Source organism: Ornithorhynchus anatinus, chromosome 4 (assembly GCF_004115215.2).
Source record: "Ornithorhynchus anatinus isolate Pmale09 chromosome 4, mOrnAna1.pri.v4, whole genome shotgun sequence".
In the NCBI taxonomy this organism is placed as follows: Eukaryota; Metazoa; Chordata; class Mammalia; order Monotremata; family Ornithorhynchidae; genus Ornithorhynchus; species Ornithorhynchus anatinus.
In genome coordinates this window covers 122,164,469-122,181,228 of record NC_041731.1, presented here as the reverse complement: position 1 = coordinate 122,181,228, position 16,760 = coordinate 122,164,469, and the positions used below count along the sequence as shown (strand labels likewise).

Genomic DNA, 16,760 nt, shown 5'->3' with positions numbered 1-16,760 from the left:
ACAATCAATATTGTTTGATAACTTACCTTGGGTTCCAACCACCCCACGATACAATCTGTATTTTTTGATGCCTTACCCCAGGCATATCCTTGACTGGCTGCATTATCCTGCCCTAGGGTTATAGATGAAAGAAAAATCCCTTCCCACACTGGGCTGACATGAAGTGATCAAGTCACTAGATCCTGGAGGAAGCTTTGCCCAGAGTTTGTATCAGAATTTCAAGTCACAGGAAAGTCTCCTGAGCCGATAACTGGAGAGGTTGTTGAATGGGAAGGTCACTTGCTTAGAAATGTGTTTTCCAACACCCTCTCCATTGCATCTGGGGGACCACTCATTCATTCATTCATTCATTCATTCATTCATTCCATTCAATTGTATTTATTAAGCACTTACCATGTTCAGAGCACTGTGCTAAGCACTTGGGAAAGTGCAATACAACAATAAACAGTGACATTCCCTGCCCACAATGTGCTCACAGCCTCTTCACTCCTTCGCAGATGATCTGAAATCACATTTCCTCCAGGGGGGTCTTCCCTGATTAAAACTTGCTTCCTCCCTTCTTCTCTTCCTGACTGGTATCTTCAACCATTCACTTTCCAATGACTCTTCCCCAGTGCTTTCAACTTATTCATTCATTCAAAAGTACTTATTGAGCACTTACTGTGTGCAGAACACTGTACTAAGTACTTGGGAGAGTACAATATAACAATAAACAGACATATTCCCTGCCCACAAAGAGCTTACAGTCTAGGGTAGGAGGCTGATGCTAATGTAAATAAATTAAAGATATGTACATGTGCTGGGTGGGGGCGGGGGTAGTTACACAACCAGGTTGTGGTCTCCTCTATCCTAAAAATAATTCCCCTTGACCCCAAGGTACCCTTCGGTTATCACCCCTTCTCCCCCCTTGTCATTCCTCTCCAAACTCTTTGAGCTGATTGTCCATACTTACTGCCCCCACTTCCTCTCTTCCAATTCTCCCCTGAACCCCTTGCAACCCGGCTTCTGCCTCTTTCACTTCACAGAAATGGCCCCCTCTAAGGTCACCAATGACCCCTTTCCTGCCTAATCCAGTGGCTTCTATTCCATCCTAAGTATCGGCTGCCTTTGATGCTGTGGATTGTCCCTTTCCCCTGGAAACATTATCCATGCTTGACTTGACTGACACTATCCTCTCCTGGTTCTCTTCTATCTGACCACTCATCCTCTGTCTCTTTTACAGGCTCCTCCTCTGCCTTTCACTCTCTAACTGTGAGGGTCCCTCAAGGCTCAATTCTGGATACCCTTTTATTTTCCATCAGCACCCTCTCCCATAGAGAACTCACCTTAGAGAACTTGCCAAATCCAATAGCTCCTACTCTATCCTAATCCTCCTCGACCTCTCAGTTGCCTTTGACACTGTCGACCATCCCCTTTTCCTCCACAATTTATCTCACCTTGGCTTCATGGACTCCGTCTTCTCCTGGTTCTCCTCTTATCTTTCTGGCCTTTCATTCTCGGTCTCCTTGGCGGGCTCCTCTTCCCCCTCCCATCCACTAAATATAGGAGTTCCTTAAAGGTCAGTTCTTGGCCCTCTTCTGTTCTCCATCTATACTCACTATCTTGGTGAACTCATTCGCTCCCACGGCTTCAACTATCACCTCTACGCAGATGACACCCAAATCTACTGCTCATCCCCTGTTCTCTCTCCCTCCTTCCAGGCTCATATCTCCTCTGCCTCCAGGACGTCTCCACCTGGATGTGTGCCCACCACCTAAAACGCAACATGTCTAAAACTGAGCTCCTTATCTTCCCTCCCAAACCCTGTCCTCTCCCTAACTTCCCTGTCACTGTGGATGGCACTACCATCCTTCCCATCTCACAGGCCTGCAAACTTGGTGTCGTCCTTGACTCAATTCTCTCATTCACCCCACACATCCAATCCATCACCAATGTCTGCTGATCTCACCTTCACAATATCGCCAAGATCCACCCTTTCTCTCCATCCAAACGGTTTTTGTGCTAGTATAAACTCTCATAATTGCCCGACTGGATTATTGTGTCAGCCTCCTCTAGGATCTCCTTTCCTCCTTTCTCTCCCCACTCCAGTCTATTCTTCATTCCGCTGCCCAGATCATCTTCCTACAGAAATGTTCTGGGAATGTCACTCCCTTCTTCAAAAACCTCCAGTGGTTGCCTATCAACCTTTGCATGAAACAAAAACTCCTCACTCTTGGCTTCAAAGCTCTCCATCCCCTTGCACCCTCCTACCTCACCAACTTTCTCTCTTTCTACTGCCCACCCCATTTACTCCGGTCCTCTGCTGCCCACCTCCTCATGGTCCCCCGTTCACACCTATCCTGCCATCGACCTCTGGCCTATGCCCTACCTCTGTCCTGGAATGCCCTCCCTCCTCACATCTGCCAAACTAACTCTCGTCCCCTCTTCAAAGCCCTATGGAGAGCTCACCTCCTCCAGGAGGCCTTCCCAGACTGAGCCCCCCTTTCCCTCTGCTCCCCCTCCTCTCTCCTCCTTCCCCTCCCACCCTCTGCTCTTCCCCCTTCCCCTCCCCCAACACTGTGCTCATTTGTGTATAATTATTCATTACCCTATTTTTTTTGTTAATGAGGTGTATATCCCTTGATTCTATTTATCTTGATGATATTGTCTTGTTTTGTTTTGTTCTGTTTTGCTTTGCTGTCTCCCCCGTTTAGACTGTGAGACTGTCACTGGTCAGGGATTGTCTCTATCTGTGCCGAATTGTACATTCCTAGTGCTTAGTACAGTGCTCTGCACATAGTAAGCACTCAATAAATACTATTGAATGAATGAATGAACCTGCTCCCAGTGGCTTCCTTCTCTCTTCAGATGATTCCTAAATCGACCTCTCCAGCTTTGACTTCTTCCATCTCTGCAGTCTCACATGTCCTGCCTACCCTTCAAACTTAACATCTCCAAAACAAAACTAACTCCTCATCTTCTCACCCAAATCCTGTCCTCCTGCTGACTTTTCTATCACTGTAGACAACATCACCTTCCTTCTCATCACAAGCCCATAATCTTGGTATTATCCACCACTCATCTTTCTCATTCAACTCACTTATTCAATCTGTCACCAAATCCTGTCTCTTTTACTTTTAAAGCATCTCTAGAATCTGCCCTTTCCTCTCCATCCAAACTGCTACCATGCTGATTTTTTTATGGTATTTGTTAAGCGCTTACTACGCGCCAGACATTGTACTAATCTCTGGGATAGATACAAGATAATCAGGTTGGACAGTGTACGTGTTCCACATGGGGGCTGACAATTAATCTGGCTTCCCTTCCCTTCACTCCAAAGAAACCGCCCTCTCAAAGGTCACCAATGATCTCCTTCTTGCCAAATCCAATGACTCCCACTCCATTTTAATCATCCTCGACCTCTTAGCTGCCTTTGACACCGTGCACCATCCCCTTCTCCTGGATCGGTTATCCAACCTTGGCTTCACTGACTCTGTCTTCTCCTAGTTTCCCTCATTTCTGTGGTAGTTCATTTTCAGTCTCCTTGTAGGCTTCTCCTCCCCCTTCTACCCTCCAGCTGTAGGGGGTCTGTCAAGGTTCAGTTCTGGGTCCCCTTCTATTCTCCATTGACACTCCCTGGGAGAACATATTCGCTCCCATAGCTTCAACTACCATCTCAATGTGGATGATACCCAAATCTACATCTCTTCCCCGATATCTCTCCCTCCCTCCAGGTTCACATCTCCTCCTGCCTTCAGGACATCTTTACCTGGATGTCCTCCCGCCACCTCAAGCTCAACATGTTCAAAATAGAGCTCCTTATCTTCCCTCCCAAACCCTGTTCTCTCCGAAACTTTCCTGAACTTTCCTGTCACTGTAGATGGCACAACCATCTTTCCCATCTCACAAGTCCCTAACTTGGTGTCATCCTTGACTCCGCTCTCTCATTCACCCCACATATACAATCCATCACCAAATCCTGTCCGCCTCATCTTCACAGCATCACCAAGATCCTACCCTTTCCTCTCCATTCAAACCACTAGCTCGTTAGTACAATCACTCATCCTATCCCGACTGGATTACTGCATTAACCTTCTTTCTGACTTCCCAATCTTCTGCCTCACCCCACTGCAGTCCATACTTTACTCTGCTGCCAGGGTTATCTTTCTACAGAAACGTTCAGGGTATGTCACTCCTCTCCTAAAAAATCTCCAGTCATTGTCTGTCCAGATCCTTATCCAACAAAAACTCCTCACCCTTTTGTCTTTAAAGTTCTCCATCACCTTACCCCTCTTACGTCTCCTCCCTTCTCTCTTTCTACATCCCAGCCCGCATACTTCGCTCCTCTGGTGCCGCTAACCTCCTCACTTTGCCTCGATGCCGACTCCTGGCCCATGTCCTACCTCTGGCCTGGAATGCCCTTCTTGCTTAAATCCACCAGACGATCACTCCCCCCACCCCATCCCTCCCTTCAAAGCCCTACTGAAAGCACATCTCCTCCAAGAAGCCTTGCCAGACTAAACCCCACTTTTCCTCGTCTCCCACTTCCTTCTGTGTCACCCTGACTTGGGAGCTTGAGACAGTTCAAAATAATAGTAGACACATTCCCTGCCCACAACGACCTTATACTCTAGAGGGGGAGACAGACATTAATATCAATGATAATGAAAATAATGATTGTATTTGTTAAGTGCTTACTATGTGCCAGACACTGTACTAAGCGCTGAAGTGGATACAAGCAGTTGGACACAGTTTCTGACCCATGTGGGGCTCCCAGGCTCAACCTCTATTTTACAGATGAGATAACTGAGTCCTAGAGAAGTGAAATGACTTTCCCAAGCTCACACAGCAGACAAGAGCCAGAGCCAGAATTAGAACCCACGACCTCCTGACTCCCAGGCCCATGCTCTATCCATTACGTCATACTGCAAAATTCAGCAATGTAATGTACGATTGCAAGATGCCGAGAAAGATACATAGGTAGTCATGTATTCTCCTTCAGTAGATGCATTTGGGAATTATGAAGATCAATTTTTAGAAAAGTGGGTGAACCTATAAATATGATGGATGGCTAAGATACCGTTGGAGAGTAGAAAATTGCATGAAGGTGTTCAGAAGGATCTTGCCAGTTTAAAGGAATGTATCAAAGGAAAAATGAAAGCTCTATTCAACCAACAGTGGATGTATTCTTCACTCACGTAGCAAAAACACCAACAACGTCACCAAAAATAGATTCTACTTCTGAAGTTTACTGCAAAGACTCTTAATCATATTACAATGCCTCACTTTGATGTTATGCTTTGCAATTCTTTATAGGGCCTTGAACATTGGATTATATAACTTCCCTGAAGTAGGCCTCTTCTAATTCACAACCCACTAGTTATTTCCCCTTTTTTCTTATAAGTTTTATGATTCTTGTTGAGTACTAAGTATCAAACATTGTTCTAAGGGCTAGGGTAGGTACCAGTCAATTAGGTCAGACACAGTCCCTGTCCTGCATGGGGCTCACTGAAGTAGGAAGGACAACAGGGATTGAATTCCCATTTTACAGTTGAGAAAACTGAGGCTCATAAAAGTTAAGTGACTTACCCAAGGTCACACAGCAAGCAATTCGCAGAGCAGTTGGCAGAGCTGGGATTTGAACCAGTCTTCTTACTCCCAGGGCTGTGCTCTTTCCTTAGGCCATGCTGTACCCCCGACCCAACCCTAGATTCTGAGTTGTTCGTGGGCAGGGAACGTGTCACCCCACTCTGTTATACTGCGCTCTCCCAAGCGCTTAATATCTCTTAAGAATCAATGCCGAATCGTGGTGGGAGAGTTTGCATAGGCCAGTGAAGCTTAGAGCTAAGCCATTGAGAGATAGTTTCTCTCCAGGGTTACCCATAATGGAAAAATCTAAGTCGAAGTGTCAGACCAAGGTGATTCACCTGTGCTGGGCAGCAGAAGCACAGGAAAGAGTCAAAGGCCGATGATCAAGTGATCAAAATGTTTATGAAAGATAACGGCAGACACTTATGCTTTTACTGCACCGAAGAAGGCAAAGTTAAAATACTTCTGTATTGTACCAAGAAAACTCTATGGCTAAAATCCATTGTCACTATGAATCAGAAATGACTTGTCGGCAGTTGATTATAATAATAATAATAATAATAACGATGATATTTGTTAAGTGCTTACTATGTGCCAAGCACTGTGCTAAGCTCTGGAGGAGATACAAGGTAATCATGTTATCCCAAGTGGGGCTCACAGTCTTAATCCCCATTTTACAGATGAGGTCACTGAGGCACAGAGAAGTGAAGTGACTTGCCCCAAATCACACAGCTGACAAGTGATGGAGCTCGGATAAGAATCCACAACCTCTGACTCCCTAGTCTTTGCTTTTTCCACTGAGCCACACTAATTATGATGACGAAGCACTTAGTACAGTGCTTTGCACAAGGTAAGCACTCAATAAATCCCATTAATTGATTGCTACCAACCTGTGTCACTTTTAGCGTTTATGCACGTTATTCATCTCTTACCATGTATGGTTCCTATCTTACTCATGTATGTATATTGAGTTATTTTATACTGATCAGTCTGTCAATGGTTTTGAGTACTTACTGTGTCTAGAGCACTTTACTAAGTACTCAGGAGATTTCATCTAGTTGCACTGTTTCCTGTTATCATCATCATCCTCCATGGTATTTATTGAGTGCTTACTATGTGCAGAGCACTGTACTACAGCAAAACAGAGTTGGAAGACACTGTTCCCTGCCCATAACAAACTTACAGTTACAGGGGGAGAGAGACATTGGTATAAATAATTAATTTATAATATATAATTTATAGACATGTACATAAGTGCTATGGGGTTGAGGATGGGATCAAAAATATCAAATCCCTAGAGGTCACAGATCCAAGCATATAAATGAGATCCATGTGCACATACATACATCTTTGTTGTTTCTCCTCTTCACATTTCCTGAAAGGTTTTGGGTTTTTTTGCCTCCACTAGACTCTGAGTTACTTGATGGCAAGTCATGTGAGTCTTCCCTCTCGTATTTTCTCGAGTTAAGTGCAGTGTTTCATCTTTATTCAGCGCTTATCAAGTCAATCACAGGTATTTATTTAGTTCTTACCATTTGCAGAGCACTGTACTCAAGTGCTTGGGAGAGTATAATTCAATGGAGTCGGTCCACACAATAGTTCCCTCAGATCTTTTATGGAAATGCAGGAACAAATCTATTTGGTAACGTGCAAAATCTATGTGAAAACTTAACCTCGGATCTAACTATTCCTGATGTGACACATTTTCAAGGAACAGGGCTTAGTTGTGATTTATGTATCATGGGATATGCCTGGAATGGTGGATGGCCAGAGTAGTAAGTAACAAGGCCACGCATTGTGCGGCAGAGGATGGATCGTAGCGGTAATAACGTTAAGAGCTTATAGTGTGCAGAGACTGTATTAAGTGCTAGGAAGGAATTCAGAGAGGTTCCACTCTCCGGTTCCAGGTTAATGGGTTCCAGGCTAATGTCCCCATTAAATTAATTTCAGTCCAGATGATTTCCCTAGCTGCTTTTCCTTGAAGGCATTTTGTTACTGTCTAGTCTCTATCTGTTGCCGACTTGTTCATTCCAAGCGCTTAGTACAGTGTTCTGCACATAGTAAGCGCTCAATAAATACTATTGAATGAATGAATGAATGAATGAATAGTCAAGTCTCATTTACTTAGGATGACTTCCCGCAATGCACCGCAAGTACCCAGTTTCTCTCCCTTTGCTTGAAGTATCTTCAGGTAGACCATGTGTTTTGATTCTTTCACAAACAATCCTAAACTTGTCCAGAATTTCATCTAAGTATTTTGCAGTGGAACCTCCACTCTGTTGTGGAAAAACTTCCCTCCATCCTTGACTAGTTCCTGACCCAGTCATTGTTCCTCCTTGCCATCAGTGAAGCGTAACTCTCTCCAGTTGACAGTGTCTCCCCTTCTGCTTTATCTCTCTCTAGAGGGGGCTCATCTTCTCCCACTCCCTAAGACTCACTGGGAAAGGGGGAGGCATGGGCTTCTTTCTCACGCCCTAGTACCCCCTTCTTACCTTTCCACCCTCACCCCTTCCTTCTCTGTCCCTTCCTTTAATAATAATAATAATTGTAATAATAATAATAATGGTGGTATTTGTTAAGCACTTACTATATGCCAAGCACTGTTCTAAGCACTGGGGTAGATACAGGGTAATGAGGTTGTCCCACATGGGGCTCAAAGTTTTAATCCATTTTACAGATGAGGTAACTGAGGCATAGAGAAGATGAGTAGCTTGCCTAAGGTCACACAGCAGACTAGTGGCGGAGTCAGAATTAGAACCCACAACCTCTGACCCCCAAGCCCATGTTCTTTCCACTAAGCCACTCTGTATCATCCTCCTCTATCACTCATTCCAGTTACTAGTCAAGGTCATCTACCGCCCCCTCCCCCCAGCCCCACTTCTACCTCAGGCCGTACCACCAACTTTCTGAACCATTTTGATCCTTTTCTCATATTCCTTCTCTCTTTCTCCATCCCTATACTGATCTCTGGAGACTTCATTGTCCTTGAGGATGTTACAGATGATCTTGCTGCTGTCCCCATTCTATCTCAATCTCATCGTCTCTTGTCACTTTATAATCTCTACCCTTACCAAGTCTGAAATCCCTCTATCCTAACACAACCTCCTCACCTGCCTTCCCTCCCTCTGGCAAATCTGTCTGGTTTCCCCACAGAAATCCCCAATCTTTTCACCCTATCCAATTTTTCAGGTCATCGTGCCCCATTTAGTCTCCATACCCAAACTACCTTCGCTTGATGACCAAATAGACACCCTCAACACCTCCCTCTCTACCGAATCCAACTCTCTCACTCTCTTATCCCTTCGCTGATCTCGTGCCACTAACCTACAGTCCTGGATCACCTCCACAGTCCTTTTCCTTCACTTCCGTACATGAGCCACAGAGTGCAGCTGGTAGAAATCTAGAAATCAGTATGGCCTAGAGAATAGAGCATGGGCCTGCGACTTGTCTATTTCTAATTCTGGCTCTGTCACTTGTCAGTAACTTGGGCAAGTCACAACTTCTCTGTGCCTCAGTTACCTCATCTGTAAGACAGTAAGCCCCATATGGGACATGGACTCTGTTCAACCTGATTAACTTGTATCTGCCCCAGCGTTTAGGGGGTAAGTTTTCCCTCCTCCTCCCACCCGAGGTGTCAGCAGTAGTAATAATGACGAGTTCTAAACTTCCCTCTCAAGTAAAATGTTAATGTGAAAATAAGTCACGTCTCAAATGGTTTGTCTGTAGTAATAAGCCCTCCAAGTTGCAACTCCGATTGGCAGCATTAAAAGAAATTACACAAATAGTTGCCCACAGAAAACATGGCATAATGAATAACATAGGTCTTGAATTATTTATTTTTAGGGGGTTATTTTATCTCTTCTATCTTGAAAGACTTGGAAATTATTCCCAGTGAATGCTTTGAGTGCCTCGGTCTGAAATTAAAACAGCGCATTAATGTCTTAGATGGTACCTTGGGATAGCTATTACAGTGTTTCCCCACAAACAAGCTTCCACCCACTGCCATTAAGAGGACCACTTATGCGTTCCACTTTAATTTGCTGCCTTAAAATATATCTTGGAGTCCCAAACACCGGGATGGATGGTGTCTGAACAAACTTCAATTTATACAGTTAACAGAGAGGCAGAACTAATCATTTCCATGGCACTAAAGTGATATAGGGCAAAGACCTCATGCCCCATGTCTTGGTTAATCGTTTTATCCGCTGTACTGCCTGAAATGTGACCACTGATGTTTTCAGAGAGGGGATAGGATATAAGCAATTCCAAATGTCTAGATCACCTCTGGTCTAAATAGTTGCTTTCCTACATCTGTCTTTGGAGTTCATTTCTATCCACTCCAGAGATGCGTAGTTTCCTCGTTATTATGCTGTTGACTAGATTGTAAGCTCCCTCTCTAGACTGTAAGCTACTGGAGGGCAGGCAACATATCTTCCAACTGTGGTAAAGTATACTCTCCAGAGGACTTAATACAGTGCTTTGCACATAGCAAGAGCACTAAATATGAGTGATTCAATCAATCAACCATATTGACAGCTTGCTGTGTGCAGAGCACTCTAATAAGCACTTGGGAATGTACAATATTTGATTGATTACTACTCCTTTCTCTCTTTAGGATATCGGTTAAGCATTTACCATGTGGCAGATACTGTTCTAAGCACTGGGAGAGATACAAGATAATCAGATTGGACATAAATCACATCCCACAAAAGGGGCTCACAGTTTTAACCCCAATTTTCCGATGAAGTAATTGAGGCACAGGGAAATTAAGTGGCTCACAAAAGGTCACACAGCAAAGCAGTGGAGTGGGGATCCGAACTCAAGTCCTATTGACTCTCACTCAAGCCCATGCTCTAGCCATAAGGCCACACTGCTTCTCTTGGGGGATTTCCTCCCATCCTATCAGCCTGAGGACTAGAATGCAACCTTTTTCTTAGCGATCAACCCTACTCAGTGATTGGCCCAAGGTCATGTTGGTTGAGTGAGGGGACCAGAGTCACTCTTCATTCTCTCCACAGGTGAAGTGCACATCGTCTCCACTGGATTCTCACCACTGGCTTGTCTGAGAGCCCGGAGGGAGAGAAAATAGCCACATTTGCCTTTTGATGGGGAAAGTAGCATCTGTTTGACATGATAGATCTAGACACAAAACACTCTGCTCAAGTCTTTTGGCCCCCAAATAGATCCACATTCTTCTGTCTGCTCTTCTCATATCTGGAAAAGGTCTGATTAGGAAATAGGCTTTTTCAACCAGGGAGCTGGAATGTATGGGCTGCCCCAACCAGCTCAGGCTAGGGATATTGGAGCCAGCCTCCAGAGAGTATTTCTCTCAGAAGGGCAGCCTGGGGACACTAGGTGACTGTAATAATGCAAATAATAATAATAATGATAATCATAGTTTTGGTATCTGTTAAGCACTTTCTCTGTGCCAAGCACTCAACTAAGTGCTGAGGTCGGTCTGAGAAAATAAGATCAGGCATCTTCCCTGGCCCACATGGGGCTCACAGCCTGGATTGTGGGAGGGGGAACACGCATATCACCCCCATTTTACAGGTGAGGAAACTGAAGAACAGAGAAGCTATGTGACTTGCCCAAGGTCACACAGCAGGCAAGTGGCGGAGCCGGAATTAGAATCCAGATCTCCTGACTCCCAGAGGGGCTCTTTCCACTGAATTCTCTTGTAGATTGCGGCCCCCTCCTCCGTAAGAGTTGGAAATCTCACCTGATAGCCAAATGGGATTCTCATTAAAATGAGTGCTCTAGTCGGCCACATGCAGGACATGCCCGAGCTAGGCAGAAAAGGGCAGGGCACGTTGACTGAACAGCTAGACATTGGACATGGTGCCCTGCCAACAGAAATGCTTTATTGAGTTATGGCTGCTTTGATCCAAGTCCCATTTACAGTGGTTACCTGGGGCTCGACCACGACTCTTTAAACACGAACATATTTATGAGCCCACTCTTCTCTGTCCCTAGAACTCTGACTTGACCTCTATACTCTTTTTCCCCTGACCTTCTCAATCCTAGATGAGGAGCAGCATGGCACAGTGGATAGCTCACGGGCCGGGTGGTCGTCAGGAGTTAATGGGTTCTAATTTCGGCTCCGCCACTTGTCTGCTGTGTGACCTTGGGTAAGTCACTTTACTTCTCTGGGCTTCAGTTGCCTCATCTCTAAAATGGGGATTGAGGCTGTGAGCCCCATGTGGGGCAGGGACAGCATCCAACCCGATTTGCTTGTAGCTACCTCAGTGCTTAGTACAGTGCCTGGCACATTGTAAGTCCTTCACAAATACCACAGTTATATTTATTATTATTAGTTGGCATTATCATTCATGAATTCATATTTATTGAGTGCTTACTGTGTGCAGAGCACTGTACTAAGTGTATGGGAGAGTACAATATAACAATAAAACAGAAACATTCTCTGCCTACAACGAGCTGACATTCTCCTCCAGATTGAGTGGAGACAAATCCAAGGATCACTGACCTTGTACACTCGAAACCTATTGCCTACACCCAAAATGCAAATAACTTCTTTCTGTCTTCCAAATGAGAGAATAGGTTCTAGTAACGGGCAAGATGTCATTCTGTTATTTGAAGGAAAGGAACAAGGAGACATGGAGATGTAATTTGTTAACCAGTTGATGTTTCCATTTTTACTGATCCTTAAATAAAGGGGAAGATGGAGGAGGAAATTCCTGAATTAGATTAAGGAAAGCTTCGATGAGGTCTGAGAGAGCAGGGATTGTGTTCAACTGTATTGTACTTTTCTAAGTGCATTATATAGTGCCCTGAACAAAGTACTCCAAAAATACCACTGATTGATTGATTGACACATGGACTCTGTCCAAACTAATTATCCTTTATCTACCCCAGCACTTAGTACAATATCTGGCACAAAGTAAATGCTTAACAGATACCTTTTAAAAAATGTGCTGGTCCAGGAAAAGTTCAACAAGGGAATAATGCTGGTGATTTTTAACTTGAGATTTGGAATTCTGCTCTGCCGTGGTCCTGACTGGTGAGATGATGGAAGTGTAAGTACATGGGTTTTTCATCTCTATGTGAATCAGGAAAAAAGTTCTTCTTGGGGTCCAATAGAGGCTCTTACTAGTGGGAGAAGCTGGAGTTAGATAACTGCGCTGGAAAGCTGATGCGGAATGGAATTAAGACCAGTACACTGAACATGATTCAGCTCTAAAATGGTTGGCTTCGATTTTAGTTAGAAAAACCTTGCTGCTGTATCCTCCTAAAGGACACAGTTTATAATACAAAGTCTAATCTCATGAGAAAAGAGACTCAGGGGAACAGCTAAGAGATTGGAAAATACAAATATCTTGATGTTACTAAGCATTTAGGAGAGTATAATATAGCGGAGTTGGTAGACATATTCCCTACCCACGACGAGCTTACATTCTATGAAGATTTTCACTCCCAGGTTGAGATCTAATTTTGAGTACATCCCTCTGTAAGGATGCCAAACTCATATCTCTCATGTATGTCAGATGGTCAAGCTTATAGTCCATCAATTGACAATATTTATTGAGCTCCTACTATGTACAGAGTGCTGTGGTAGGCAAATTAGAATTAGTAGACATGATCTCTTCAATTAATCATATTTATTGAGTAACTACTGTGTGCAGAGCACTGAACTAAGCCCTTGGGAGAGTACGTTACAACATGTTCCCTGCCCAGAATGAGATCACAGTCTGGAGGGGGTTGCAGACATTAAAATGAATTTAAAAAATTAAGAATATGAGCCTAGGTGCAAGGACTTGACAGTCTAGCAATCTCTGTAGTCAAGTAGTCATAATTGATGCACAGAAATGTTTCTTATTCCTTTTAAAGTAATTCTTCATGCCATTCCACAGGACCAACTCTCACTCCTATTAATAATCACTCCATCAAGCAGAGACATGGTTGAGAATGATGAGCCCATTCTTAATGCCTACTACTACTAGTAGAGAAGCAGAGTGGCTTAGTGGAAAGAACCAGGGCTTGGAAGTCTGAGGTTGTGCGTTCTAATTCCGACCCCTCCACTTGTCAACTGAGTGATTTTGGACAAGTCACTTCACTTCTCTGGGCCTCAGTTCCCTCATCTGTAAAATGGGGATGAAGACTATGAGCCCCACGCGGGACAACCTGATTAGCTTGTATCTACCCCAGCGCTTAGAACGGTGCTTGGCACAAAGTAAGTGCTTAACAAATACCATCATGATACAATCATTATTATTATTGTTATTTTTTAAGCACTCTATGACAGGCACTGCATTATGCACTGGGGTGAATACAAGATAATAAGGTCCTACATGGGGCTCACAGTCTAAGTAGGAGGGAGAATGGGTAATAAATCCCCATTTTGCAGATGAGAGAACTGAGGCCCAGAGAAGTAAAGTGACTTTCCCAAGGTCACACAGCAGGCATGGGGCAGAGTCAGAATTAGTACCAAGGTTGAATTACTCCCGGTCCCACTCTTTTTCCACTAGACCAGCCTGCTTCGTCTCATGGGAGACGCTTCGGGAATATTATGCAAAAAGCTGCTGGTTTACCCTAGCAAGTTCAGATTCTTAGGAGGTAGGGAATTACCACTGGCAGAGGAAGTTAAAGATCTGTAACAGAACAGAAAAACACAGTTCCACACCTTCACCAACCCTTCACTGGTCCACAACAAATCCTAAATGTTGAAACGAGTTAGCACAACTGCCCTTTCGCCTCCCGCTTTGGGTTATGAATTTGGGAGAGTGTGCACCGAGCGCCTGAAGGTATGAGCCCGGGGCCAAGGTGGCTGTGTAGATGAAATTGCAGGGCCAAAATTGACGACATTGCCTGTCTCCAGCTTTATGGCTGAAATCACCCTTTGGCCCTTTTCTCTGAATGACTAAGACCCTTTGGCCTGTTCTCTTCCCGATCACTTCGAGGGAATTCTATCTAATGGAATGTATCAGGATAGGGCAGTGAGCAAATCAGGAGAGGCAGAATGCAAGCTCTCTCAGCTACACAATAATACTGAAAACCACTTCGGTATTTAAGCGCTTACTATTTGTAGAGCACTGTTCTAAGCGTTAGGGGAAGATAAGAATAATAATGATAATAGCAATTATGGTACTGGTTAAGTGCTTACTCTGTGCCAAGCATTGTTCTAGATACAAGGGAATTGGGTTGGACAGTCCTTGTCCCAAAAAGGTCTCATACTCTTAATCTCCATTTTACAGATGAGGTAACTGATGGACAGAGAAGTGAAGTGACTTGTCCAAGGTCACACAGCAGACATGTGGCAGAGCCAGGGATAGAACCCAGGTACTTCTGACTCCCAATCTAAGTAGGAGGGAGGACAGGCATTGAATCCTCATTTAAAGATGAGGTATCAGACACAGAGAAGTTAATTGACTTGCCCAAGGTCACATAGCAGGCAGCTGGAAGAGCAGGGATTAGAACCCAGGTCCTCTGACTCCTAGGCCAATGCTCTTTCCACTAGACCACGCAGCTCCATCTTGCCAATATCAGTTTGAAAAAGAAAAGTGACAACCTAGTTTAAAATCAGATCTTATTTTGTTCATTTAAAAATTTTCCCCTATTAAAGACTCCTCATGTGGTACAGTATATTGAACCATAATAAAATAATGATAAAATATTAATTAGATTTTTAATTAAATACACAGACTAAGAACAATAGCAACTGTGCGGTACTGATTACTTACATCCTTCTAATCTAGATTTTTTTTTTCATCATTCAGTCGACATTTGCTAATAAAAACTTCGGTGCTTAATATTGTAAGACGCTGGCAGTTACATAAAAACGTCAAATTCAATCTCATGTGGCTTGTTGCCCAAATCTTATGACACCGTGTTTTCTTCCTTTTTGCATGTTGTTTTGAAAGCAATATACATGATTGATTAGGGCAATCTGTAAAGAAGCTACTTCCCATCTTTTTTGAAATTATAATTCAATGTTTGCCCCAAAGGAAAAAGTGAATATCACATTTGTTATTTTTTCCCACTCCATGTACAACATGAGAAGTTTTGAAGGAAACATGGTTGGTCTTGCATTGGCCTAACCCCTAGTCACTGGGCAAATTGACAAACCTGTTTTCAATTCATTCAATCGTATTTATTGAGCAATTAATAATGTTGGTATTTGTCAACCGCTTACTATGTGCAGAACACTGTTCTAAGCGCTGGGGTAGATACAGGGGAATGAGGTTGTCCCACGTGAGGCTCACAGTCTTCATCCCCATTTTACAGATGAGGGAACTGAGGCACAGAGAAGTGAAGTGACTTGCCCACAGTCACACAGCTGACAAGAGGCAGAGTTGGGATTCGAACCTACGACCTCTGACTCCCAAGCCCGGGCTCTTTCCACTGAGCCACACTGCGCAGACCACTGTACCCATCTGAATGGCAGTTGTTTCCATCAAATTCTTTGGTATTTCGCACAGCACACCTAGGAGTTTCAGTCGTTCAGAATGATATAGTAGTGACATTTGTTAAGAGCTTACTGTGTGCCAAGACACTGTACTAAGCACTGCGGTACAGACAGGATTCCCTCTCAGGGTCACACCTGGAGAGTTTCCAGTCTCTACCAGTCTTGACTACGGGAGGGAGAATCAAGCAGAGGCCTATCTATTCCATTCCTAGCTTGGCCAGTGGCTAGCGAGTGGAAGGCCATCTGCTACAAGTCAAAACTCACCTGTGCTGGGCGGCAGCGGCACGGGAGAGATACGAGTGCGGAGACTCGAGTTTATTGCGTGGAAGGAGGCAACGGTAAGCCGCTTCTGTATTTTTACCAAGAAAACTCTATGGATCCACTGCCAGAACAACTGCAGATGGAGAGCGGGGCGTTCTGGGAGAGATGTGTCCCTGGCGTCGCTATGGTCGGAGATGACTTGAAGGCATTAGACGACACACAAGATAATCAGGTTGGACTGTGAGCCTCCTTCATGTGAGGCTCACAGTATATGTTTGAATTGCCTTCTCATTAAAATAAATGACAAGTCATTTTTTGGAGAGAGATGATGGAATATACTGTCCTGTGGCTTTCCACAGCCACTTGCTGACTGATGTCAGCTCCTATAATAATAATGATAATGATAGTATTTGTTAAGCACTTACAATGTTCCAGCCACTGTACTAAGCACTGGGATGGACACAGCTAAGTTGAGTTGGACACAGTCCCTGTCCCACTTGGGGCTCCC

The 16,760-nt window shown here is 44.1% G+C and overlaps 1 non-coding gene across 1 annotated transcript; it reads left to right on the top strand.

The window, feature by feature from the left end:
- The first annotated feature begins 16,108 nt into the window (after positions 1-16,108).
- On the top strand, positions 16,109-16,245 carry LOC114811659. The gene has a single exon (XR_003759355.1). It is a non-coding gene; the product is annotated as a small nucleolar RNA SNORA7 (small nucleolar RNA).
- The last annotated feature ends 515 nt before the right edge of the window (positions 16,246-16,760 follow it).